The 19,356-nt window shown below is 36.0% G+C and overlaps 1 pseudogene; it reads right to left on the minus strand.

The window, feature by feature from the left end:
- Positions 1–18,550: 18,550 nt before the first annotated feature.
- On the minus strand, positions 18,551–18,647 carry LOC122118420 (annotated as a pseudogene).
- Positions 18,648–19,356: the final 709 nt, after the last annotated feature.

A 19,356-nucleotide genomic window follows, 5' to 3' on the forward strand; every position in this document is an offset into this window, starting at 1 on the left:
GGCCTAGGTTCTGTCCCTCAGCTCTTCAGCTCGAGGCTAGCTCTCTACCACTTGAGCCACAGCGCCACTGCCAGCTTTTTTTTTTTTTTTTTTTGCTTATGTGGTGCTGAGGAATAGAACCCAGGGCTTCATGCATGCAAGGCAAGCACTCTACCACTGAGCCACCTTCTCAGCCCCTCCTGTTATTCTTATTGTATGTAATCCAAAACTGGTTATAACTATGCATTCAATGTGGGAAATCCAGCTTCAAAGATATCTAAGTTTTTTTTTTCCTTTTCAATCACAATATCATCATTATCAGGCTACACTGTAGTCATCATCCTCTCCATCAAAATTATTATTAGCATTGTAAGTGCTAATTATTGAACGTTGGATATGTGACTATTATTTTATTTCCATTTGTCTTTTGATTAATAATTTTAATGTTACCACTGTGCATGCATCCATATTGAGATTTTGAACAAATAAACAAAAAAACTAAACCATATCAGGTAGCTTGACTATGTGCTTATAACAAATTATGGAATAGATTTTTTGAAGCATTGCAAATTCCTAATCAGTCTGAATTAACTTCCTCTCTACCCCTAACTTTATCAAATATTTAAGAGTTTGGGCAGAACCTTTTCAAGTAATATGCTGTAAATGTTAGTACAATATCATGTGTATATCTAAAATTCCCTGAAAGTAATAAACTCTACTTTCTATTTAAATATTAGTTATTTTATTCTAGGAAACTTTTAGAAAAATAGTCTGTATATCTTTGAAATGAAAAAGGTCAAAAATAGTAGCATAAATGTTTTAAAGGGAGTCCGTCTTTCTTTCTCTCTCTCTCTTTCTCACTATATATATATATATATATATATATATATATATGTATTTATATATATATATATATCTGTCCTCTCTCTCTATATATAAATGTTATGTGTAGAATAGTACATTTTTAGAGATTATTTGTTTTCAGAAATATATACATATATCTAAATTTATGTGTAGAATGATATACATTATACTGAAACAAGCTTCTTAAAACATAATTTTAAAAAACTCATGAAACCAAGAGCCAGTAACTCACCTTTATAATAAGAGCTATTCTGGGTGCTGAGATCTAAGAATTGTTTTCAAAACTAGCACAGACAGAAAAGTACTTCTAAGATTCTTATCTCCAATTAACCACTAAAAAAAACACCCACAACAACCAAATGTATCACATTAATTTCACAAAACTTCTTTTAACTGCTGTGAACATTTCTTAGAAACATGACTACATGCCCCTGGAAAATGTTAAGTGAAAGTATAGAATATTTACATCTATGTTAAAGACGTGACTATTTAGATTGTTTAAGATATTTATGTAATGGTTAGAAGTTAAGAATAATGGTAGGTAGCTAATATATTTGGGCTGTTTTTTTAATTCTATTTTACAATAGTAATAAATGATATTTATAATGATTATATAAAATTACTCTTGCTTGGTATTTGAATTATCATAAGTGATAAATATTTTTAAAAGATTTCCAAAGTAAAGGAGTATCAATTCTTTTGTAATTTCAAAATAATTAAGAAAATGATTTCATGGCTTTTTCACTCTAAGTCTATATTTGTTTTCTTGTTCTAGTTTTCATATGTTAGAAGAAATTAAAATTCCAAAAATTTAATGGATATTGTCATTCAGGAACATCTTCACATACACTAATATTGGAGTCCCGTAAGTGGAATTGTTTTATTTCATTTGTTACTCACAAATAAATCAAGATGATTGTGTATTTTGTTCTTTTCACTGCTTTTGGCTCTTATCTTGAGAATACATTTTTCCTAGCAAAGTAGAGATAAGCAATTGGATTAAGTAACATACCACTTTCATAAAATGCAGATGCATAGATTTGTGTCTTCTGTCATTTGCTAAAAAGTTTCTTCCAGAAAAGTTTCTCAATTACTTAGAAGTTTTTCCCCTTCCCCTCCACAAATTATACTGACATCAAATACAGTGAAAGCAGGAGTTATACTGTGGGGGAGGGACATACAAAGCAACAAAGACATAATCTTATAAATGTGTAAGAAACAATCGCATGAAAGAAAAAAAAAACATTTGAATACATATCTTAGTGTTCATTTCCCTAACATCACCTTATCTGACCTTTTCTGCTTGACTCAGACATATACTAGATATTGCAAATAAGGGAAAGCATGGGGGAAAAATAGGGATAGAGGTGGACTCATTGCAGTAATGAGATGTACAAGTCGTTATGTCAAAAAAGGAACTTTACAACTTTGGTGGGGGGGGGGATGGGTAGCGGGGAGGATTGGGTGGGGACCCGGGGGAAGTTGGGAAGGGTTGGGAAGGGGAAACAAAGGAGGAGGCTACAATGTTTGATAAGAAATGTACTCATTATCTTGCCCATGTTATTGTAACCCCTCTGTACATTATTTTCACAATAAAAAAATAAAAATAATAAAAATTACTTAGAAGTGATGCATAATTCCTAGGTATTCCAGTTATCACATATACTTTTGGATTGAGTTATCTCTGTATAAACTCAAACGGACAAAATACCCTCAAAATAAACAGAAATCACATCTTTGTTTTAAATGCAGTAGTTTACAAAGAGTTTTTAGCCAACACCAAAATCATTTTTTTAGCTATTATACATTTTGTGTGAAGAAGTTTTACAATAGTTTATTTTTCCTGACATGCAATTCACTGGCAATATATTATCTCCTTTTATTGTATACATTTTAGTACTTTGGAAGTGAATTGTACCTTCATAGGTTTTTAAAGCCTAATTTTCACAAACTTGCATTTCTTCAAAGAGAAATGCTGTAAATTTTAGAACAGACATTAAAATAGGTATAAAATTCAGTAACAGGAATTTGTCCAGCATACGTCCTCTATAGTGTGTCTTTTCAAAATTTGTTTTTGGGGATCATTTCCAGGGTCTCACACATACTATTCAAGTTCACTGTCAATTAACTACGTTCTCTGTCCAAAAAAGTTTTTTACTTCTGTTGAATACATTCATAGAAGTGTAATGCCTGGATCCTGTACAAATCTCTTTCACCTTTTGAAGACTTGAAAACTTGTTTGCTAAAATGATTGCAGTATTATACAAATCAATTACTATGAGAAGTATATCAATTTCTTCACAAATGTATTACTATATTTTGCGTCCTCTTTTTATATTATGGTCATACTAGTGTATTTTCTTTTTATTATTTCTTAGACACTAAAGAGGAGCTTATTTCATATGCTCCTACTATTGACTATTAATTTACATATGTTATTTAAAGAAATATCCTATTCAGGAAAAAAAATTTATATATAATTAGAAGATATAAAAATACTTAAGTTTCAGAATCATTGTAGCATTAACATTGTAGCATTAAAAAATATGTGCCCTCTATCTGTTGGATATGGTTTCATTTCTGTTATAGTGGCCTTTGAATTATGAAAGGTTATCACTTGATATAATCCAGTTCTTGATTTTCTTTAGCCACTAATGTTTTCCATGTCAAATTTTTAGAAACCTTTACTGATCCAATGTCATGAATTTTTACATTTATGTTTTATAGGTTTCTACATCTCACATTTATTTTGATAACCATTCTTTGTAAGGTTTGAGGTAGGCAAGGTGCCTGTGGCTTATGCCTGTAATCCTAGCTACTCAGGAGTCTGAGATTTGAGGATCATGGTTTAAAGCCAGCCTGGGCAGGAAAGTCCATGAGACTCTTATCTCCAATAAACCACTAGAAAACCGGAAGTTTTGCTGTTGCTCAAGCGGTAGAGTGTTCACCTGGAGCTGAAGAGCACATGGACAGCGCCCATGCCCAGAGCCCACGACCAACATACAAACAAACAAAAGATTGAGGTAGTAGTCTAAGATCATTCTTTAAATCTAGAGAGGCAATTGTGCCAATACAACCATTTAAGATTCTGTTTTTATTTCATAAAGTCATAGCATCCTTTTCAAAACCTGTGGACCATAAGACTAAGAATTTATTTATTTATTTTTTATTGTAAAGCTACTATACAGAGGGTTACAGTTACATGAGTGAGGTTATGAGTACACTTCCTCTTGAACATTGTTACCCCCTCCATTGTTTTCCCCCTACCATCCCCTCCCTCCCTCCCTTCCCCGAGGTTCTTTTTTTTTTTTTTTTGTTTGATTGTGATTAAATGATTACATAATTTCAAAGTCACAAGTTCATTCTAACTTCCCTGGAGCAAATTGTCTACCACAGTCTGTAATATATAACAGTGTTCACATGTTATATACCATATTTGTGATCAGCAGCATGAGGATATTTAGTAGTGGTTCAACCAGATGAGCGGGAGTTCTTTGTTTCTTAAGTCCTGTTAGTTTTGTCGTATCACCTAACCTTTTGGATTTAGCATCCACTTATGAGGGAGACCATGTACCGTTTGTCTCTTCGTTCTTGGCTTACCTCGCTCAACATGATTCCTTCTAGCTCCATCCATTTCCCTGCAAATGCCATTATTTTGTCATTTCTAATGGCTGCATAATATTCCATTGTGTATAGATACCACAATTTTTGGATCCATTCATCTGTGGTGGGGCACCTAGGTTGTTTCCATATCCTAGCTATTGCGAACAGTGCTGCAATAAACATGGAGCTGCACGTGTCCTTGTATATTGGTTCCTGTTGTTCAGGGTAGATGCCTAGAAGTGGTATGACTGGGTCGTAAGGGAGGTCAATCTTTAGCTTTCTAAGGACCCTCCAGACTGCTTTCCAAAGTGGTTGTATAAGTGTACATTCCCACCAGCAGTGTAATAGGGTTCCTCTTTCTCCACATCCCCTCCAGCATTTGTCGTTGGCTGATTTGTGGATGTGGGACATTCTGACTGGGGTAAGGTGGTATCTCAGGGTTGTCTTTATTTGCATTTCCTTCACCACCAGGGATGATGAACATTTCCTCATGTGTTTCTTTGCCATTTTTATTTCTTCATTTGAGAAGTCCCTCTTTAGTTCCCTTGCCCATTTAGTAATTGGTTTGTTAGGTTTGGGAGGGATTAGTTTCTTGAGTTCCCTGTATATACAGGATGTTAACCCCTTGTCTGATATATTGCTGGTAAATATTTTTTCCCAATTAGTTGGTTGTCTTTCTAGCTTAGTTGCGATAGATTTAGCTGTGCAGAAGCTTTTTATTTTAAGGTAGTCCCATTTGTCGAGTCTCTCTCCAACTTGTTGTGACCCTGGGACTCTGTTCAGGAAGTTCCTTCCTGTGCCTATTAGTTCAAGTGTCTCTCCTACTCTGTCCTGCAGTAGTTTCAGAGATTCAGGTTTAATGTTAAGGTCTTTAATCCATTTTGAGTTGATGTTGGTGCATGGTGATAGGCTGGGGTCCACTTTTAGTTTTCTGCATGTGGCTGCCCAGTTTTCCCAGCACCAGCGGTTGAAGAGGCTGTGTTTCTTCCATTGTATGTCTTTGGCTCCTTTGTCGAATATCAGCTGGCTGTAGGCCTGTGGATTTATATCTGGATCTTCTATTCTGTTCCATTGGTCTTCGGGTCTGTTTTTGTGCCAGTACCATGCTGTCTTTGTGATTATAGCTCTGTAGTAGAGTTTGAAGTTCGGCATGGATAGCCCTCCCATATTGTCTTTATCCCCTAGAATTGTTTTGGCTATTCTAGGTCTTTTGTTGTTCCATATAAATTTTTGGACTGTTTTCTGTATTTCAGTGATGTACGTCATTGGGATTTTAATAAGAATTGCATTGAATTTATATATTAGTTTTGGAAGTATCACCATCTTTACTATATTAAGTCGGCCTATCCAGGAGCATGGGAGGTCTTTCCATTTCCTAGTGTCTTCTGCAATTTCTTTCTTTAACTTTTTATAGTTCTCATTAAATAGTTCTTTTACATCTTTGGTTAGGTTAATTCCTAAATATTTTATTTTTGGGGAGGTTATTGTGAATGGGGTTGCTCCCTTTATTTCCCTCTCTTCCTGTGCGTTATCAGTGTATAGGAAGGCAACTGATTTTTGTGGGTTTATTTTGTATCCTGCTATTTTGCCGAAGTGACTTATGATTTCTAAAAGTTTGGGGATGGAGTTTTTGGGATCGTGGAGGTATAGTATCATGTTGTCTGCAAAAAGGGATAGTTTCACTTCTTCTTTCCCTATGCGGATCCCTTTAATGTCTTTTTCTTGCCTTATTGCCCTGGCTAAGGGTTCTAGGACTATGTTGAAGAGGAGTGGAGACAGTGGACATCCTTGCCTTGTTCCTGTTTTTAGGAGGATTGGTTGTAGCTTTTCCCCATTAAGTATAATATTGGCTATTGGTCTGTCATAAATGGCTTTTATTGTTTTTAGAAATGTTCCTTCTATTCCTATTTTCTCCAGAGCTTTTAGCATGAATGAATGTTGAATTTTATCAAAGGCCTTTTCTGCATCTGTGGCGATAATCATGTGATTCTTGACCTTGGCTCTGTTGATATGCTGGATTACATTTATTGACTTACGTATGTTAAACCATCCCTGTGTCTCTGGGATGAAGCCTACCTGATCATAGTGTATTATTTTTTTTATGTGTTTCTGGATTCTGTTAGCTAGAATCTTGTTAAGGGTCTTTGCATCTGTGTTCATCAAGGAGATTGGCCTGTAATTCTCCTTTTTGGTTGGGTCTTTGCCTGGTTTGGGGATGAGTGTGATATTGGCTTCGTAGAATGAGTTTGGGATAGCTCCCTCCTTCTCTGTTTCTCTGAAGAGCTTGAGGAGTATGGGTATTAGTTCTTCTTTAAAGGTCTTATAGAATTCTGCTGTGAATCCATCTGGTCCTGGGCTTTTTTTTGTTGGAAGACTTTTGATAGCTTCCTGTATCTCATTATAGGATATTGGCTTATTTAATTGGTTAACTTCTTCTTTGCTCAGTTTGGGTAACTTGTATTTCTCTAAAAATGCATCCATTTCCGCCAGATTTTCTTCCTTTAGAGAGTATAGCTTTTGAAAGTAGTCTGTTAGAATTGTTTGGATATCTTGGGTACGTGTTGTGATGTTTCCCGTGGCATCCCTAATCCTATTAATATGGGTTTCCTCTCTTCTTTTTTTAATTAATCTTGCCAACGGGCCATCAATTTTGTTTATTTTTTCAAAGAACCAGCTTTTTGTTTGGTTTATTTTGGTTATGGTTTTCTGATTTTCTAATTGGTTAATCTCTGCTCTCAATTTGGTTATCTGGCTTCGTCTAGTAGCTTTAGGTCCCATTTTTTCTTGTTTTTCTAGCTGTTTTAGTTGCAACATGAGATTATTTACTTGGTCTGTCTCCATTCTCTTGATGTGGGCACTGAGGGCAATAAATTTGCCCCTCAGGACTGCTTTTGCTGTGTCCCACAAGTTTCTTTGTGAGGTGTTTTCATTTTCATTGAGTTCTAGGAAATGCTTTATTTCTTCTCTGATCTCTTCTGTTACCCAGGCCTTGTTAAGGAGTGTGCTGTTCAATTTCCATGTATTAGAGAAATTTCTGCGGTATGCTTTGTTATTGAGAGCTAGCTTGATTCCACTGTGGTCAGATAGGATACAGGGGATTATGTCGATCCCTTTGTATTTGCTTAAGTTCCTTGAATGAACTATGATATGGTCTATTTTGGAGAAAGTTCCATGAGCTGCTGAGAAGAATGTGTACTGTGTTGTTTTAGGGTGAAATACTCGGTAGATGTCAGTTAATTCCGCTTGAAGTATGGCCTCACTTAATTCGGTAGCTTCTTTGCCAATCCTCTGGTTGGTAGACCTGTCCTTTGGTGAGAGTGGCATGTTAAAGTCTCCTAGTATTATCGTATTGGGATCTATTTTATTCTGTAAGTTTGAGAGCATTTGTTTAACATATCTGGGTGCACCAATATTTGGGGCATATAAGTTGATGATGGTTATATCCTCCTCTTGGATTGTTCCCTTTATTAATATGTAGTGTCCGTCCTTGTCTTTCTATACTGATTTTAATGAAAAGTTTATTTTGTCAGATATCAGGATAGCTACACCTGCTTTCTTATTGGGGGAATTTGATTGGTAGATCCTTTTCCACCCCTTCACTCTGAGTTTGTTTGTATGTTTGGCTGAGAGGTGGGTCTCCTGAAGGCAACAGATGGATGGGTCTTGTTTTCTGATCCAGTCCTCAGTGCGTTTTCTTTTAATTGGCGAATTCAGCCCATTTATATTAAGAGAAAGTATAGAGAGATGCATTGTTGTCCCTGCCATTCCGTTTTCCTAAGTTTTTCTTCTTTCCTTTCCTCCTGTGCTTGCTCAGTTAGACTTTGAGTAATGCCTGTTTGGGGCAGGTCCCAGTTCCTGGTTGCTTTCTTCAGGTTGTGTCCCCCCTCTTAGAATTCTTTGTAATGCTGGCTTAATGTTTATGTATTCATTTAGTTTTTCTTTGCTATTAAAAGTTTTCAGTTCTCCATCGAATGTGAATGCTAGCTTTGCCGGGTATATCAGTCTGGGTTGGCAGTTATTGGCTCTCAGGGCTCGTATGGTGCTTTCCCAGGCTTTTCTTGCATTCATTGTTTGTGTGGAGAGATCTGCAGTGATTCTAATTTTTTTCCCGTTGTAGTATAGCTCCTTCTTCATTTTTGCTGCATGCAGGATTGTTTCCTTATTATTCAGATCCATCATTGTTACTATTATGTGCCTAGAAGTGTTTCTCCTGGGATCTTGCTTGTTGGGTGTTCGATAAGCTTTTGTGATGTAGTTAAGATGGTCGTTTTTGAGGTGGGGAAAATTTTCATTGACTATCTTGTTAAATAGGTGTTGCATTCCCTTGCTCTGGAATTCCTCACCTTCGTCCACTCCGATTATGCGAAGGTTAAATTTTTTAGCATTATCTGCTTGCTCTTGAATTTCCCTTTGGTTTAATTTGAGTGATTTTTCCATATCTGTCACTTTTTGGTCCAGTTGGTGTATTCTGTCTTCTGTATCTGACACTCTACCTTCCATTTCATTCACTCTGTTGACCGTGGCTTCTATTGTGGTTTGCATGGTGGAAATGGATCCCTTTATGGATTCAATGTTGGTTCTCAGAGTACTGATCTCACCTCTCAATGAGGTGAGATCAGTATGCATTACCTCTAATTTGGCGTTTATCTCACTTCTTACTGAGGTTTGTGCAGCTTCTATTTTTGCATCCAATTTTTGTTTGATATCCTGTATATCTTTTGATAGTTCATCCTTGTGCTCTTTCAATTTCTGATCCATTTCTCGCTTTATTTCTTGAGTCATTGCCTCCAGCAACCCTTGGATGTAGTTTTTGTCTTCCATTCCTGCTTTGCTCCCACTGGGGCTCTCCCCTGCGTGGCTGCTGGCTTTTGATGTGAGCTTGCTGTCCTGGGTAGTGGTAAACCTTGTGATTTTTCTCTGTGATTTTCGCATGGGGGTTCAGGAGACTGCTCTTCAATCTTGTTTTGGTGTGTCTGTCTTTGCTTGGTTGCTGATTCTGTATTGGTAGAGAGAGTCTGTGCCTGATCTGGATTCTGTTGGGAGCCTATTTCCAGCTGCTATTCACTTAGGATTCTCAGCTCTCTGCTGTAGCAATTCCCGCCTTTGGAAGGGTTGAGCAGCCTAGGCTGCTTGTGTTTGCTCCTGCGGGTGCTCTTGGGAAGATCAGATGCTCTGGATGCACTCTCCCGAATACTGGAGTCTGCTATGGGCTCCTGATGTGTTTTTGTTTGTTGGTTTTGGGCTGGTTGTGGGCTTGAACTCTAGGTTTGGGTGCTGTCCCTCAGCTCTTCAGCTCAGGGCTGGCACCCTACCATTTGAGCCACAGCCCCACTTCTGACCCTTTTTGCTTTGTTCAGGCGCCGGTCCCCTGGCCTGGTTCCGGCCCCAGCCTGGAGTGCGCTCGTTAGGCCTGTGCTAATGTGTATACCACCTTGGTTATGCAGCCTGGAGGACACAGTTCAAATTTCTTCTACTGTTGGTAGTCTTGACCCAGGGGCACTGTTCCTGGCTTGAGCATTTAAGCTCCCTTCCAGGGGCACTCTTGCTCTGGCCTGGCCAGCAGAGTGTGCTCCACCGGCTGGTGGAGCTCTCGAACAGTTCCCAGTTTTAGTGGGTCCTGTGGTCCGGGTGTTGGGGTAGGGAGTCTAGGTCAGGGTCTGGGGATTCCCTCCAGCTCTGGTCTCCCTTGATGGATTCCCTGTCCCCTGATGGGTAGTCACCCTGTAGGTCGTCAGTTGTTGTTGCAGTCCGTCAGTTGTTGTTGCAGTCCGAGTTCAGTTGGGGTGGTTGCGGGCTGGGTTGGGGGCCCCCCGCCGGGTCGTTGCGATCGCGATTGGGCGGGTGGTCTGTGGACAGGTCCCTTTGTGGCGCTGCTGGTGCCGGGCGGCTTTGGCGGGATGGAGCCTCTCCGCTCCGGTGGAGAGTGATGGGTGGGGTGGGATCCTCCTGGAGACTCCCGGCTGGTAGGTTTCTCTGTTCCTGGCGATCCGCTGTTCTGCAATCCGGTACCTGGTGATCTGCAAGCAGCCCCCTGTGTCTCTGTGGCTCCGGCAGCCCCCGCCAGGCCGGCTGGCCGGCGGCTTGGCGCACTGCCGCGCGGCCAGTAAAGGTTGGGGGAGGGGTCTTCGCTCTTCTCTGTTCTGAAATTCTTCTTTTCCTCTCTTTCTTTTTTTTGTTATTTTCCACCTCTGGTTTTTCTCTGAGTGTTCATCTTTTTGTTGTTGTCGGTCTCTTGGGGAGATTAAAGGTTGGAACTCGAACTCTCTTTTTGGTTGGAGAGAGCTGTGGCGTTTCCCTACTGCCCCGTCGCCATCTTGGTCCCCCCCTAAGAATTTATTTTTGAAAAATCTGTTACTTCTTCTATGTGTCTGTTCTTAAAGTAGAACTATGTTATCTTCACTAAACATGGTAATAGGATTCAAAGCTAGTATGAAGGTTCAAGCTACACCATTTTACAAGATTGTTCTGATGACCTGTATTCCTTGAATTTACATACGAGATTATTGAGCAGGTGGACCAATACTCTCCAGAGATATCTAGATGTTTGATAGTCACTCATATTTCGCACCTTGTGAAAACACAAACCCCTGATATTATATATAGAGAAATGTCTTTAGAGATTGCTCAAAGCAACTAAAATTAATTTAGGAATGAGGTAAGATTTAGATAACATTATAGCATAATAAAGTTGAATGATAACGACTTGAGCTGTACTACAGAAAAGAGAGAGAAGGGAAGAATGGTGGGCAACATAGGAGCTGTATGTCATTGGTATTGTTTCAAAAAACAGAAAGACTTCAGAGAAGAGAAGGAGAAAAATAAAGTGTCCTGAATCTAGTTTCTTTTTAATCCACCTGATAGTTTGGACTGAAAGTCAGATAACATGGAAAAAATAAAATAGAAAATAAAGCATTGCATAGAGCTTTTACAATGTAAAAAAGTTGTAATAGGAATATAATTAATTTCATAAGAAATAAGAGAAAGAATAACAATAACAATTGCTAACGTGGATAGAAGATGGATCACATTTTATCATATATAATTTTGATAAAGCATACTAGGAATGAAAATTTAAAAGTCATAACTTAAAACACAATTTGTATTATAACTAGACAGTACAGTTCAGTGGTAAAACATTGGCCTCACATATGTGAAGCAATTGTGTGATCTCCCAAGCATTTCAAAGTACACACACAAATAACCCACATAAACACACACACACACACCACATACACACATTTGGAATATTGTTATTAACATATTAAACAGAAGAAATAATCACAAACAATAAAAGTATTTTAGTATATGAAATCATAATATTGCTCATACTATTTAAAAGTTTATTAGAAATAAAATAGTCACAACATACTTTGATTCTTATACATTAAGTAAATTGATTATTAAATAATAAAAGACGTGAAATTTTTCAAAAAATTTTAAATAATAAACATTTTGAAACATGTATCCTTTTATTTTGACAAAAGATTGATGTTATTGGTGTTTTAACTCAGATTTAGAATATGGTAACCCGGTCCTCTATATCTTGCTACGGATGGCTATATCTCTAATCATTTCACTCTGGAAATTTTATGATAAGGTCTAATAGTTTCCTGGTCTCTCCCGAATTACAAACCCTATTTACATTTCCCACCATAGTTAAAAAATGGAAACTACAAATCATTATGCCCAGCTCAAACAGTTTTTTTTTAAATTCAAGTACAAATATTTCCAAAAAGTGACCATGTAATGAAGCCTTTTTTAATAAAGTATGTGATTCTTGAAAATACAGTATTTGTTACCTTCACAAATATGTTTAGAACTATAAGAAAATAAATTTATTTAAATTCACCAACCGTATAAAATTTAAGAAAATAATTTTAAATATTCACATGTTAACTATTTTGAAAGCAAAATATATGTCTGAATGATTTACATGTGTTAAAATTATGCAAAACTAAATTAACTAATCCTACATCTCTGAAAAAAGAATTACTATAAGGAAACAAAACGAAATAAGTTCAAAATTTGAAATTTAGAAAATAAAATGAAGTGTACTCTTTAGTTGACCTAAGTAACTGTAAGCCCTCTGTATATCAATTTTATAATAAAAAATGCATGAACAAAGAAAGAAAAGTACCCATTGGACAATAGCGACAGGAAAAGCATCAGTAGTTTTTTTTTGAGTGTGCAAAAATATCAATGGAAGAGATAACAATGTTCCTTCCATAATAAATGTACTCATTACCATATTTATATAAACAGAAAAAAAAAGCTGGAAGTGGCACTGTGGCTCAAGTGGTCGAGTGCTAGTTTTGAACTCGCCTTGAGGAACAGCGCCCAGGCCCAAAGTTCAGGTCCCACGACCAGAACCCCACCAAAAAAAAAAAAAAAACAGAATTACTAGAAACCATTAGTTAAAAACTTTTTAAAAAACTGCCCTAAGTACCCAAGTAATATAATTTGATGATACTATTTAAATACTTCAACTTCAACAGAGAAACCAAAAATTTAAAAACTGTTACAAAGTAAAGTAATAATCAGAATATATTACTACTAATAATAATCATAAGATAAATTTATAGTGGTAATCAAATATGTAAGAAATGAGGCAATTTGCCATTCGTTGGCACTTAATAAGTGAGAAAGAATTTTCTAGGTCTTTTTAAATATATAATAAGTTTAATGAAGAAACTATTCTGTCACATCACATGATAATTAGATGAACCTGATATTAGAACAAAGAGCAGATTGTACTAAGTTTTTGTATGTTAAAGTATATACTTATTTTGATTGTGAGAAAGTGTTTTCAACTTGTGGTATTGTTTTTGTTAGACTGGTGTCATATCAGTGGTTAATTTTAGGATAGGGGTTCCCTTTCCACAAGAACATGCACTTGATCTTTCTTTTTAGCCTTACCATTATCAATGGCATAAGAGTTGCACACCAACTTGTCTAGCTTCCTACCTTGGCTGGCCTGGATTCTGCAGTCCATCCAATCTTAACCTGTAGATAGTGCAGGATGGTGGAAATGATCCGATGTACCCAGCTATAGATTGAGAAGAAAGTCCACTAAACTTTTGGCCTGGATTCTGTTGTCAAGCTTCCTCAGTAGTTAAGAGTTTAGATGGGAGCCTCTGATGCCAAGCAGTAAGAGTATTTCTTAAAGCAACTAGACATATATATGACTTAGGAATGTGAACACCTCAGGACAAGAATAAAAGAGCAGTGAAGCGTAGAGGATAGGCCCAATTTTAACTAGCTACTTGGAGGATGAATAAGCTTAGCTAGCTGTTCTGGAGGATGAGATATGAAGACCAATATTCAAAGCCAGTCCAATCATGAATATACATGTGATTATCTCCAAAAAAACAGAAGTAGAACAATGACTCAATTGGTAAACCACTATCTTGGTCACAGAAGCTTAAGGATGATGAAAGAATGAATGAGCACTTGCACATGTGCATGTGTGTATACACATGCATGTGTACACACACACACACACACAAGTATTTAATATGAATTTCTTTTTTTTATCTTGCTCTACTCTATTTCCCTGTATTAGTTTACAAATTAACAAAATCAACTAAGCAGCTATTTACATACAACTCATCATGTTTAAAGTCAACTCTTCTTTTAGAAGCATGCTTTTATTTGACTCAAATGTAAACTACTTAGGAGTTTGATTCTTCTCCCTCAATTCTGTAGAATTAGATGATTGCTTAGCTTCTTCCAAGCAATATAATTTTGTGGAATCCTGCATCAAGCAACGTATTTCTTTCACTAGAAGGGAAGCCTCTGTCAAACAATTAATAATAGGTTTTTCTTCTCTTTCCTTGCAGCAGTAGTTTTATTATCTTCATATATGTCATGATCTGTCTGTGTATGTCAAAGACTACTGTGAAAATCAAAAGACCCTTCGCAGCCCTTATCATTTATATACCATCAATAGATATGAAGGTGCTTAAATATTACTGAAATTGCTTTGGAACAAATCATGTTCACTTTGACTATCGTGAAAAAGAAGAATTGGTTTTTCAGCACTTTAGGTAAGAACTTGATTGAAAGAAACAAAAGTAAAAGTGAGGAACAACTCAATACATACATTCAAATGAAACAAAACAACCTAAGAAAACAAATTAATTCAGCACTCAAGAACCTGCAGGAAATGCAAAGACTTAAAAAAATATCAGCTATGACAAGCTTATGAAAATCCTGACTACATGGGAGTCTCCTGTTGTGAGGATAGAGGTTAAAGCCCAGACTGGACAGAAATATCTGTACACAATGCTATGCACCTATTATTCTAAATTCCAGGAAGAATAACATAACATGGACTGAGCCCAAGGTCATATACAAGTATCTGAAAAATAATCAAGATTATTTAGGGCTGGGACATGACAAAGTGGTAAAAACAACCATTTAGGGGGCACACGACACTAAATTCAAACTCTAATATTTGGGTATTAAAGTAAAAAGCTATGAATTTAAACAATTGGAATAATTGTAAGATTTGAGTATTTTAGTGGAAAAATGCATGAGAGAGATTGAATGGACCCATGGTGCAATACTTTCAACTTAAGTGAAAATGTTTTATGGTACTTCAGACAAAACAGTTACCTTGCAAATGAGCATGGTTTTGCATTTTGGTGATGGAAATACTTTACTTACACAGATGTAAATTAAATAGATTTTATTTGGGTAGATTGTACTTCTTGAACTAAGAGCCTGGATGATGTCCCTGAGATTTTTCTCTCAAGGCTACTACTCTATCACTTTGAGCCACAGTTCCAATTCTGATTTTCTGTTGGATGTTTGGTGATAAGAGGCTCCTGGACATTCTTGCCCAGGATGGCTTCAAACCATGATCGTCAGATCTCAGCCTCCCGAATAACCAGGATTCCAGGCAATAGCCACTGATAGTTTTAATAATTTAGTAAATTGTACAGTTACTGTAGTTATTCATTATCATTATAACCTGTGTAATATATGTGTGTATGTATATATCAATGCATACGGGTAGAAATATTTTAACATATTTTTGTATCTACAGTAGATTTATGAAATCATCCATTATAAAATAAAATGGAAACAAAAGTTAATAAGGATCAAAACAAAGGAAATTATCACATATTTCTTGTTGTTGAATGGAATACGAATTGCGAGAATCCGTTTGGGAAAACCATCTCTACATTAACAAAATGGATAAGAGCTATTGATTCCAATCCATCTATTTGCCCATGTTGTGCAACCTCACACATGAGTGTCAAAATCAAAAAACACTTTTTGCCTTTGCTTTCAACTCACCTGTTATAATTTACGGATTAGATGATGTAATCAAATAAAGATTAAAATAATGTTATGTGAGGGTATGAATAAGACCTGAAAATGATTTTAAATATGATAATAGCTAATTAAATTGCATATTTCTTACTTTTACTCTGTCATGTCCCTCATTCCCACATTAGGAAAGTATATAGAAGGTTTTCACTGAATTATATGTACAATTATGAAAAAAATGTATTGAAAAATATAGGCACAGTGTGGTTTTAGCTTATTGAGACCTGTAGGTGGAATTGTGTTCTTGAGGACTTGCAATACATTGTGATGAAGATGAAGGGAGGGATGTGCTTACTCTGGAAAACTGGCTAGGGGATTCCTCCCATAAAGGTAGTGATGAATTCTTCCAAAAGGTTACAGTAAAATCACTTTCACAACCATGTTCACTGCTGCACTATTCACTGTAGCCAAGTTATGGAAACAACCCAGATGCCCTTTTGAGGAATGATGGTTGGAGAAAGTGTGGCACATATACACAATTGGATTGCATCCATCCATTTTGACGACTGTTACATTATTTGTAAAGAAATGAATAGATCTAAAAATATATTAAGTGAACAAAGTCAGAGCCAGACACACAAAGGACCCATGTTCTGTCTCATATTTGGAAGCTAGAAATTTATACAAGTTTACAGAAAAATACTAACCAAAGCATGCGATTTGCAGAGGAGTATTTCAAAGGTGTAATTTCTTATAAAATTGAACTTTACTCCAACAAAATGAATACCAGGAAACTATCACTTGGAAAATGTGAGTGGAAGTCAAAAGGAAGAAATAGAGTTATGGAGGAAGAGAGTGAAGGTATAATATTCAATGCAGATGTATGAAACTAGAAAAAATTAAAGTGGGGTGAGGTTTGGAAGGGTGTGGAAAAGTTATATAAAGATCCATTATATTAAAAAAAACTGATTTGTTGAATGGAAATACCCTTGTACAAGTATTTAAGATAATGAAAATATAATTAAAAAATGGTGACATCTGATCTTAAATTCTATTTCCATTTCTTTTAAAAATAAAATTATTTGCTCTATAATTTGATCAGAGGGATGGATTTTGTGGCTAGCTAGATCATTGCACATCTGCCTCTCTCCCTCTTATGGTTTTCATAGGTAATATGATTGCTCCATAATTATCCTAATTTATTTTGCTTTTATATTTTTTAGTTGCATCATTTCACTTTCTACTCTGTCATTTCCCAATTCATTTACATATAAGACATTATTTCCTATTTTCTCATTTCTAGAATAAGCTGCCCATGAAGACACCACTGGTCCTCATTTTTAGTCTGTCCCTTTGAATACGGAGGAAAATCTTTCCTCTGCTCTCTACCAAATCCCTACTCTCCAGTTAGAATAATTTAGAATAGTAAAAATGAAAAAAAGAGAAAATAAATAATAGTGAAAAAATGATGCAGAAAATTCACCGGATTTTTCTGACTAATTCATGCAATGTGAACTATTGGGGAAATACATGGACAGCTCATCCTCACTGGCACTCAAATTCTCTGGTTAGGCAATTCTGATGAAATTGAGGAACAAGAGGAAAAAGTGAGAAATGTTATCAATTGCAAGAAAAAAAATGGTGACTGATTCAAGCAAATTTCTTCTTTGCTGAAAATAATCGCCTTACTAGAGTGCAGAGACTACTTTCCAGAAAGGTCACTCATGTGAGTACTAGGGATAATGATGAGTATACCCCTCTTCATCGAGAAGCCTAAAGTGGACACTTAGACATTGTCCATGAGTTGGTGGCTCAAAGCGGATATTCATGTAATAACTGTGAATGGCTGGACACCCCTGCACAGTACTTATACATGGAATATTACCAGAGTGGCTTCTTTATTTCATCATGATGCAGACACCAATGGCCAAACTAAAGGCCTCTTGACCCCCTTGTATCTTGCTGCTGGGAATAGATATAGCAAAGATACGCTGGATCTCCTTCTATTTAACCATTATAACAAACCAGATCTGAAGCACAACTTGGAAGAAACTGCATTTGATCTTGCCAAGAGGATAAGTATGTATCACTACCTTTTTGAAGTTGTGGAAGGCCGTACAAATTGTTCTCCTAAGTCCTAATGGCTTGGGTAAGTTTCTTAAATTTCAAAATTGCCAGTCCGTCCCATCTGTTCATACAAAATATTTTCACAATACAAAGCAACAGCAATATCTTACTTTAAAAATTCATGGTTTCCATGGTATTCTTCCAAGTGAATTGCCTGACTTTGATGTCAAAATATATTCGAGTTGTTTGTATACATCAATAATGATTTCTATAGAGTTTGTGATTTTTTAAATCAGAAATAATTTTAACTTATCTGTTAAAATGAGTAGTAGAGAAGCTAAAGATATTTCTGGTGCTTGTCTGAAAAAAGTATATTTTAAAATATTTAATATTCTATTTGTATAATGTCCATAATCTATTTCTTTCTCTTCTAGATAAAATAGTTTGAATTCGACATTGTTTTATAATATATAGGTTCATTAATAAATGTGTCCTTTCAGATTGCTTTCCATATGGAAACAGTTTAAGATTCCTTTAATTCCTAGGTCCTTATAGAATTTTATTTCTTTGGGATAAAATGACAATGTTTTATAAAGTTTTATAAAGGTTATGTTATGTAAAGGCTTTTCTAAAAAGGTGAAGATTGAATATGCTGATGACAAAATAACTGTTATTTCTACTATTTACATGTATTATTACACTTGTATATTTGTAATCAACTTTTTAATAACGGTTTTTCATTTCTTGCATCTGAAGAATGAAAAATATGTAATACTTCACAAATTTTCATATCTTCCTTGTGCAAAAGCAATGTTAATCTCTGTATTGTAATTCGGGTAGATGAGCTGCTGAAGCATGTAGTATCTTGTAAATTTAAGTAGTTAATGATGCAATCTTAAGACAGGCATATATTCTAGATTACCTATTTGTAACAAGGAAACCTTATTGTTCCCATATTTGCTATTCATCTTATTTCTGTAAAATTCTGTGTATGGTGGAAAAAATTTATATTGTTTGTTCGATTGCGCACATTTCCAATTTTTGTCAATAACTATTTTAAGTCTTTTTCATTTGAAATTTGATCATACTTTGAAGCCTTTATAGCTACGTCCAAAGGTGATGGATTTTTAAGTACTTATTTATTAACTGATTTAGCTTTGTGGAGGTAATGGTTTCAAAGTAAGCCATGCTTAAGAGCTATTTCTAAAATCCTGCAGCTTAAAATTTCCCAAATGAGGTCTTACTGGCACAAATGTCTGCATGACCCATTACCCTTGCTCCATGTAGGAACAGACCAATCAGATCATCTTACCCTGACAGCATAAATTGTCTTATTAGAGCAAAACTAATCTTAGTTACAAATGATCATAGAGTGACGAACAGGTCAGACAAAGCTGGGCGCTGGTGGCTCATGCCTGTAATCCTAGCTACTCAGGAGGCTGAGATCTGAGGATCACAGTTCAAAGCCAGCCCAAGCAGGAAATACTGCGAAACTCTTATCTCCAATAAACCACCAGAAAACCAGAAGTGGCGCTGTAACTCAAGTGATAGAGCACTAGCCTTGAG

The sequence above is a fragment of the Dipodomys spectabilis genome, unplaced genomic scaffold, assembly GCF_019054845.1.
Source record: "Dipodomys spectabilis isolate Male_0828 unplaced genomic scaffold, ASM1905484v1 ptg000150l, whole genome shotgun sequence".
In the NCBI taxonomy this organism is placed as follows: domain Eukaryota; kingdom Metazoa; phylum Chordata; class Mammalia; order Rodentia; family Heteromyidae; genus Dipodomys; species Dipodomys spectabilis.